General features: G+C 40.2%; 1 long non-coding RNA gene across 1 annotated transcript; it reads right to left on the reverse strand.

The window, feature by feature from the left end:
• Positions 1–2789: 2789 nt before the first annotated feature.
• On the reverse strand, positions 2790–8352 carry LOC108794717. Its single transcript, XR_001941723.1, has 4 exons — positions 8243–8352; positions 7006–7105; positions 4480–4552; positions 2790–2809 (listed from the first exon to the last, which is right to left on the reverse strand). It is a non-coding gene; the product is annotated as an uncharacterized LOC108794717 (long non-coding RNA).
• Positions 8353–8738: the final 386 nt, after the last annotated feature.

Consider the following 8738-nt stretch of genomic DNA (forward strand, 5'->3'; position numbering starts at 1 on the left):
TTGCACATTAGGGCACACTTACCTTACAAGTGCAACCTTCTCCAGCACTGTTGGATTGAACTTTGGTTCTTACCTCTGTCCTCTACCACCGCCATCTCCACCAAATACACTCCCGGGTTCCTGGAAGTTCTCTCCAGCCATTGGCTTGCCACTGATGATGTAACTCCTGTGCATGTGCACAGTAGGTATAGCTTCTCTTGCATCAGGCCCATTCATGTCATCTTAGAGATGCTGTGAATGGGCTGAGTGTGTACACTGTACGGCAAATGTACCGTACAGTGTGCACAGCAAATAAAAAATTACTGGAGGACAGAGGAAGAATTTTTCCGGCAGAAGAGACTTTTATTGTCTCTTCTGCTAAAAATCACAACCTACCGGCAGTTTTTTATTTTTATTACTTCTTCTTTATGGGATTTCTTTAGGGTATGGTGAACAGTTAAGTGTTTCAGTAAGTAAAGGTAAAGTGTAAGGAGGTGCTTTAGTGTAGAAGATACATTGTAACTGTTACTATAGCTGGCCAGCTACACTATACACACTGGCAAGGGACTGGGAGTCCCTTGCCAAAATGACCAGCATCAGATTCCCGTCAAATGTCATAAGAAGATATTAAAGGTGTTTACTGACCACTGATTATGAGCCTACCCTCCTTGTTTCAAAAGGAAGACAAAATCTATCCACAATGATGAAAGAGTATTCATAGAAGCACCGAATGCTCTGTCATACCAGATTTCACTTGCACAATAATCCATATAAACTCTATTATGAAATCCAGGCAGTGGCAAACTTCCTTATGGAACGGCCTTGGGGTTGCAATTTTGCCTTCCAACACTGGGCTTCGTTATTGTTGATCTATTTTATCTTCATGTATGAGTTGCCATCTTTATCCAAACTGCTTTGTTGTATTAATAAATGTTTGGTTGTCTCACTTGGATCTAAGGCGTCTAAGTCACACAGAGGCTTAAAAAAAGACATATTCTCTGGAGGATATGTTGTTGAAGGACATTTATGGAGAATAAGATTCTTGCCGCTTGTGAGTTCTTCTTGAGTGAATGAAACCTTATCCAGATGGCATGGATATATTGCATAATTTATGGGGATCGTCCCAATTTCTAAGTTGTCAAGTGGTACCTTATGCCCATGCTTGTTTTCCAGGTTTCTCATGTGCTCACCTATGTCAAAAGTCAACGCTAACGGTATTCCTTCATGGTTTAAAGCCATGTCATTGGTAAGGTTAGTACCCACTGCTATCTTTAAAGCCTTAAAGGGTTTATCTGAAAAAGATGGATATTTTTCCATTGTTGCTTTTACAGAATCACTAAGTTCCATTGAGCCCGAAGAGATAAGTTTATATTCTTGACTGTTGTTGAAGTTTGTATTATTTTCACAATGATCATTTTCACACATACAACCATTCTTATCTGAATAATCATTGTTTTGGCAAATAAGACTTTCAAAAGGTTTGTATCCGGAGTCAAGAATCAAACAGCTTGACGATCCTGAGGTTTCACTTTCTTGAATTGCTTCATCAAAGCTTTGATATCCATTGACTTCACATACAGAAGTGTCAACACCTTCCTGAACTGCTTTGTCAAAACTTTTATATCCGGATATGTTGCACCCAAACTCTAGATTATTTTCTTGAACTGCTCGATCAAAGCTTTGATATCCATTCACTTCACTCACAGAAGTCTCATCCCCTTTTTGAACTGCTTGGTCAAAACATTTATATCCGGACATGTGGCACCCAAGCTCTGGTTCATTTTCTTGGACTGCTTGATCAAAGCTTTGATATGCCGACACTTGACATATAAAAGCTGGATCATTTTTGCCTTCGTGGCATTGCAATATGATTTGTCCAGATTTTGGTTCTATGTTTGGTTGAAAATTATCCTTACTGTGTAAACATAAATGTTTTGTGTTGTAATAAAGAATACCTTTTGGACTCAAATGCCTTTCATAGATATTAGTTTTTCCAAGAACTGTGCTTTGTGAGATATTGTCTAGGCAAAAAGTTTTTGTTATATTCATAATGAAATCCTGTTTTGCTTCAGATAAAGCATTGGCAAAACTGTTGTAGCCTGGACTTGCTAAATGGTCCCCCTTAATCTCGTATGAGGAGTTCCCCTTCATACTGTCTTGTGCGGTGTATGGTATACAGTCTATTTCATTATCTGGACATTGATCAAAGCATAGCATCTTGACCATATTTATACTGGATGAAGAGTCCAGTGGAGAATCATCAGAGTCATAATTGTGGTATCCCAACTTCTGATTTCCTGAGACATTTAAATTGAACATTTGTTTCTCCTCTTTATCAAAACTATCCATTAAGCCAGGACATCCAAACAATCCTGCATTTAAGTTTTCAAATGTATCTACCTTTGTGTTTGATGAATCATGAAGAATAGCAGAAAACATATTGGCAATAGATAGATCTTCAAGTGAGTGATCTTCAGCCTTATGTTCTGGTTCGTCTTCTAGAACTGGATTGTTTTCATCTTCCGTTTTGGGATACATTTCAACACATCTTTCAATATCTTCATTCTTGGGTTCAAAAATAAATTTTTTACAATCTGAACTTACAATGCCAATGACATATTGTCTGGCAGTGTCGTTCTGTGTAAGCTGGTCACATTTGGACTTCTGGGCTTTGACGATTCTGCTGAAAAAACTTCCACTGAGAAGAGAAAGAAGCCTGTTAATCTACCAGATAATGAAAACAATTTTGAAAGGCTGTCAAAAAATAGGAAAAATTCACATACCAAGATTGTTTTGCGTCACATTTTCCTTCTGGAAATGATCTGTGTTTCTAAATAGTAAAATGAATGCATTATTTAGCAGGAAAATTGAAGAAATTAAAATATATACATATACGTTTTTACTGCCTATCATATTACCAGTACAGAGAATACAAAACATGGTTTCAGGCTTATATTTTCCAGTTTATGTGGAACAGTGAGGATCTGAAAGGAGATTTCCAGTTTTCTTAGTGAAATGCCAGACAAACAGCTAAATACCCAGAGAAAGTATACATACGGGAGCTCTTTAGTCTGCCACTGCCAAGCAGATGTTACCACTTTCATTATTACAGTTATTGAGTGTAAAAGGAACAGAGTAATGTAATCACTCCACCCCCCAGCCTGTTAAGTGGACAGCGAAAAAGTAGAATGAGCCTGACGTGGTCATCGCTTTGCTCAATCTGCTCTGGGGGGATTGATTAACCCCCAGTCATGAACCTCCCTCTTCTTGTCTAAAGCTCCATTCACACCTGAGCGGCTGTACGAGCGTATTCGACTGTACGGATACGCGCGGAGCCGCTCTAAACACAAAAAACAATGCACGTCAATGTGCATCGTTCAGACCATTGCAGGTACCGCGCGGCACGAAACTGCGCGGGCCCTGAAATAGTGCAAGCGCGATAATCCGGCGGATTCTGCACGTTAGCGGGTATTTAATAGCCGCAAACGAGCAGCACCCGCTCAGATTGAACAACATTAGCCTTTTCGTCACACGCGGTCTACCGGGCGAAAAACCGTGCGGGAACCGCAAATGCTATGTGTGAATGCAGCCTAACTTTGTTGCTGTATGGAATTGCGAGAGGCTCATATCAAGTGAAGATATTATGTATTTACACTAGTTGCATTTAATAAATACATGTTACCATTTATTAATAAATACAGAGCTGCAATCTGCCAGGCGTTTACCATTATTGGCTGATTTTTATAAGCATGACTTTTAGATTGGCAGGTTTCTTACTGAGAGAATGATTTGCTTTGTCTGGCTCTGCTGGTTTCTTATCTCAGGTGAAAAAAAATACCAATTGGCTCAGAGTAGTGAGTCATCTGTTGCTGTCCCCTAGGCTGGCCCTAGATGACCAGCCTAGGGTGAAGGATGAATTGGATGCACCCAATTCACCCTTCACTATATATGCTCCAAGATGGAGGATCTCATAGATTAGAGTTAAGACCCCACTACACAGAGGGGCCTTGACGAGGCAGTGCTGCTTCCACGTATTTTACAAAAGTTGGCCAACTAAACCCTCTGTTTTTAACCATATTAGTTAGACAGGGTATTTTCTGCAGGCTGGCTGGTGAGTGTGCTGGGACATTTTTGCTATTGTACTGTACAAAAGCTCTTTCATGTGAACCTTGCTTTAAGTTAGTTATGCATTGATGAGTGCATTTGCCATGTGTTTTGCTTGTGGGAAAGGCCAGCAGACATGTGAATATTCTCTGATCTGATCATAAAGGGAAATTGTTTTCTAATGTCTGCAGTTTCCTTTACAGGCACAGTTCAAAGATGGAGTTTGTATATATGGTTAGACAAAATCAGATGCAATCACCCAAAAATAAAACCGGGCTTACTGATTGCTGATTGTTTTTGGTTGATTGCAGTTTGTGTTCTCTAGTTCTTCTTTAATAGAAATTATAGAGTGATGTGTTTCATTGACCCTTTAACAATCAATCTTATTTAACTCACCTGTATCAGTTTTTTCTTGACAAAGGTGCTTTTTGCTGGGCTTGGAATAGTATCCCACCATGTCTTCTTGCATCTGAATATAAACAAGTACATTTCAAATTATAGTCCTATTATGTAGGCATTGTCAATCTAAAGACATGTATTTTGTGATTAACAAAATGCATCATAAAATTGTTAAAGTCTGATATTCTTGGTATAAATATGTCAGTGTTTTGTATATCTCATCATGTTTACATAGCCTTATACCATTTGTCTACTTTTATATTATATAAGTAAAATGAAAGCAAAAAAAAAAGGAGAAAAGTAGGGCTTTTCAGGTGTCATTCTAGGCATGGAACACATATATTGCACATTTCACTGTTAAAAATTCATTTTATTGTAAAAATAAATACACATAAATAAATAAATAAATACAAGAGGGGTCACTGAGTATACCCGTAGATTACACACCTATATCCACTTCCTATACATAATATGATCTAAAATCACAAAAGGCTTATAATATTATATTCTAAGCCTTTTGTGATTTTAGATCATATTATGTATAGGATTATATTATAAGCCTTTTGTGATTTTAGATATTTGTATATTTGCAACAGTCAACCTTGACATTTAAATAGCCAAATGAAAGTGAACCTGCACATTGCCCATGCAATGAAAGTAACAAGCTCACTTGAAAGTAAATAACAGACATACAGTACCTGTAAAGAAGAAGACAAATATGTATTTCTCTCTCTGCCCTTGCTGCTGAATATGAGTATGCGTTCCGGGTCAATCATGAGTTTGACACAAACCAATCTTGTTCGCAGTTTGCCAAATGGGCTAACTAAATGGGCAGATTTGGCCAGTTTGCCCACCCGGCCAAACCTCCAGGTGCTGCAGCCAGAACATTTACTGCATTGTTCATTGTAATTTACATTGAATCTACATAGGTGGACAATGTGATTGATGTTGGATTCACATCGTGGGACATTCACTTTGGGGGTGGAATGGATTATAAGCTCCCTCCCCACTATCTTCACTGTCTATGAAGGGATTTCACTTTGAAGAGATTTCCTCTTACTTCCTATTGTGTCTGTATAACAGAAAGTGAAGGAACATCTTCTGAATGGTACATACTGTAAATGGCTCAAGTCACAGTTTTCCCATCTCAGCTGCTGACCTCTGCATCTCCTACAGAGTTGTTAATTGCTTCTTGGCTGTTTCTATAATGCTCTTTTACATGAGACCTGAATTTCAATGTATAGCTTTCTCTAAGCAACGTTTCTGACAGCACAGCTTATCAAAAAATGGCAACAGGAGGGATACTGTCATTGTATCTGGGCAGCCTGCACAGTCTGAAGGTCAATTACATTTTTACAGTTTACACAGCTACTATCTAGGGATTATTAAAGAGCTGTAACAGCTGAGAGGAAGAAAACGTGTAGGGATGAGGTCCTGGTCCCCATCAACATGGCAAGGTACTAAAGGTTCTAAATGTTAAGGGCATGTGGAATGGTCTGGTTCTGCAGAATTGGGGGTGCATGCTCGCTACCCCCTTTCCTGGCCAGCCAGGCTGCGTGCCTGGATTATGGTATGAATTTTTAGGGGGACCTCATGCAAAAAAAAACAAAAAAGATGGCCTAGGCTACCCTTAAAAATCCATACCAAACCCTGTTCAGGCATGCAGCCTGGCTGACCAGGAAGGAAGGAGGGGGGCAGCAAGCATGCGCCCCTCCCCCACTCAAAATTCATTACAGATCCTATTCTAGAATAAGGGTTTAGTATGGATTTGCAGGGAAACCCTGCACTGTGTACAGGCCCGGCGCTAGCGCAAGGCAAGTCAGGCGGCCGCCTGATGGCGCTGCAGGGTAGTAAAAATGCACCTTGCCCGTGTAGGCAAGAATCCTAGCACTGGCCCTGACTGTGTAGGTGGAGTGTTTAGGGTCAATGGAAACCCGGACTGCTGCACTCTGTGTTGATAAGCAGTCTAGCTATCCATGGTGCTGCATGCAGAAGGTACTTTAACCTGTGCTATAGCACAACAGCACAGTTTAATTTAAAAAAATAAATCTAAATGTATTACAGTTTATGCAGCAACTGCATTAAAATGATAAAAATAGAAGTTTCAAATGTGCTTCAATGCTGAACTCTGAAGTGGAGTCAAAGTTATCCCTACAGTGGGCTTCCCTCCGCACTGCAAGGGTCCACTGCTTTAGGGGATAATCAACAGGGTGAATTACTTACCATATCCCTTGCTCCCTTCGGCAGTCAGGGATTCTTCTGGGACCTCCACTGATCCTGCATTGTGTACAATGATCTCACAAAGCTGCGACCAGTTGGCCAGCGAAGGGCTGCGGCTTTGGGAGAGTTATTTTATAAAGAGGATGATGACTACGGGAGCGAGGAATAAGGTAAGAATTTCACCTTATTCCAATCCTCCTAAACAAAAAAGCATTTAACCCTTGCAGTGCGGGGGGGGGGGAGATGTTTCATTAAAAATATATTTTATGCTTTATGTATTAGATATAAAATGATTATAATTACCTGGTAAAGCAGGCATAACATCCTATAAGCAGGCATAACATCACAATGCAGGTAATTGGGATAATGATATCCATCTGATCCAGTATGGTAAGACTATAATCTGTGCACAAGAAAATTATGATCATTTAGTGACAATTTAGAGTGAGCCAAGCACAGTTTTTCCTTCAAATATTAAAGGTTATCTGCTAATGTCTAGGGGAATTCTTTAAAGCAGTTTTACTGACTTGATTCCATCTCCCTTAGTGGTCGGTGCTCTCTTCTTTCCGCTCCACTCTACTTGGTGGATTGTCCCTCGTCATCCTCATGTCTAATGCAGGGCTGTGGACCATGCATTAGACATGATGATGCCAGTGGACCTCTGATTGAGGGAGAGGAGGGGAGAAGAGGCTGGGGCACCGGTCTTGGAGGAGCAGGGATCTAGTTAGTAAAAGTGCTTTAGATAATCCCCCTAGACATTAATAAAGCACTTAACCCTTGCAGTTTTTTTTCTGTCTATAGATAGGCTTTAAAGGAAAACCTGTGTTGAGAAAAATGTTGACTTGTAATTTGCTTGTCTCCTGTCTTTCTGCTAAGAATGCACCGATATCGTTTCTTTGGGTATCGAGTACGGGTACCGATATTTATAGTTCGGTACTCACCGATACCTAGTGCTGACACTGGTACTTCCTCTAGCATGGAGCCGGCTTCCCGGGCAATCAGGAAGCCGGGCAGCACGCCACCCGGCTTCCTGATTGGCCGGGAAGTTGTCTGCAAGCTGTTTGGCTGGCTCTATGCTGATTGGCTGAGAAGCCGGGATCCCGACCAATCAGCATCGAGCCAACTTTCCGGCCAATAAGGAAGCCGGCTCCATGTTCCCTTGCGGCACTGCCAGTCAGAGGAAATCTCCCTCTGACCGGAAGTTCCAGTATCGGGGAAGGTATCAGAGCATTTGGCCGAGTACGAGCACTCGTCCAAATGCTTGGTATCGGCACTGATGCTAGTTCTTTATGCCATGTCCTTTTGGTCTAAGGTGTAATGCTTATTGAAGTCACTATTTCATAAGGATATCTTTAAAATTCCTTAGTACTCTTTTTAACATAGTAGGATAGATAATTTCTAACACTACACATATTGATTGCTGCACAATCATCTGCCATCTAATTCACCACATAATGACCACATAATGAGTAGTAAAGTAAACCTCACTACTTTCATGGCTCTGTTACTCTAAAAATATGAAGAACTCATAGAATGTTACCATTTCTCCACTCAGCTTCCGAGCTCCATTCACTCCAGGCTCCATGGAGTTCTTTTACCGGTCTTGCTCTAACCCTCACTACATAACGTTCTCCTCGTTTCAGCTGTTTCTTATTGAAATAATATTCACGTGTTGTTTGTGTGAAAATTTCCTGTAGTGCCTAGGAAAACAGATTTTATTAGTCACAAAGTGTAAACAGAAATACTAAGAACAGAAACCAGCTAACCCTTCATTTTTTCCCCCCTTGGCTATTTGTCCACTACTAAGTTACATAATCAGTTTGAAAAAAGACACAAGTCCATTAGGTTTAACCAATAGAGAACAAACAAATGAATAAACCCTCCATAAACAGAACCCTATGTCTACAGTTACCCACAGTTGATCTAGAAGACAGCAAAAAAAGAAAACACAACCCTTTTAAAGCATGGTTTAATTTGCTGCAATAGCGGATAAAATTCCTTCCTGATCGCCTAAGGCAATTGCATTGTAGGGATGT

The sequence above is a fragment of the Nanorana parkeri genome, unplaced genomic scaffold (genome assembly GCF_000935625.1).
Source record: "Nanorana parkeri isolate BGI_ZX_2015 unplaced genomic scaffold, ASM93562v1 scaffold889, whole genome shotgun sequence".
NCBI lineage: Eukaryota > Metazoa > Chordata > Amphibia > Anura > Dicroglossidae > Nanorana > Nanorana parkeri.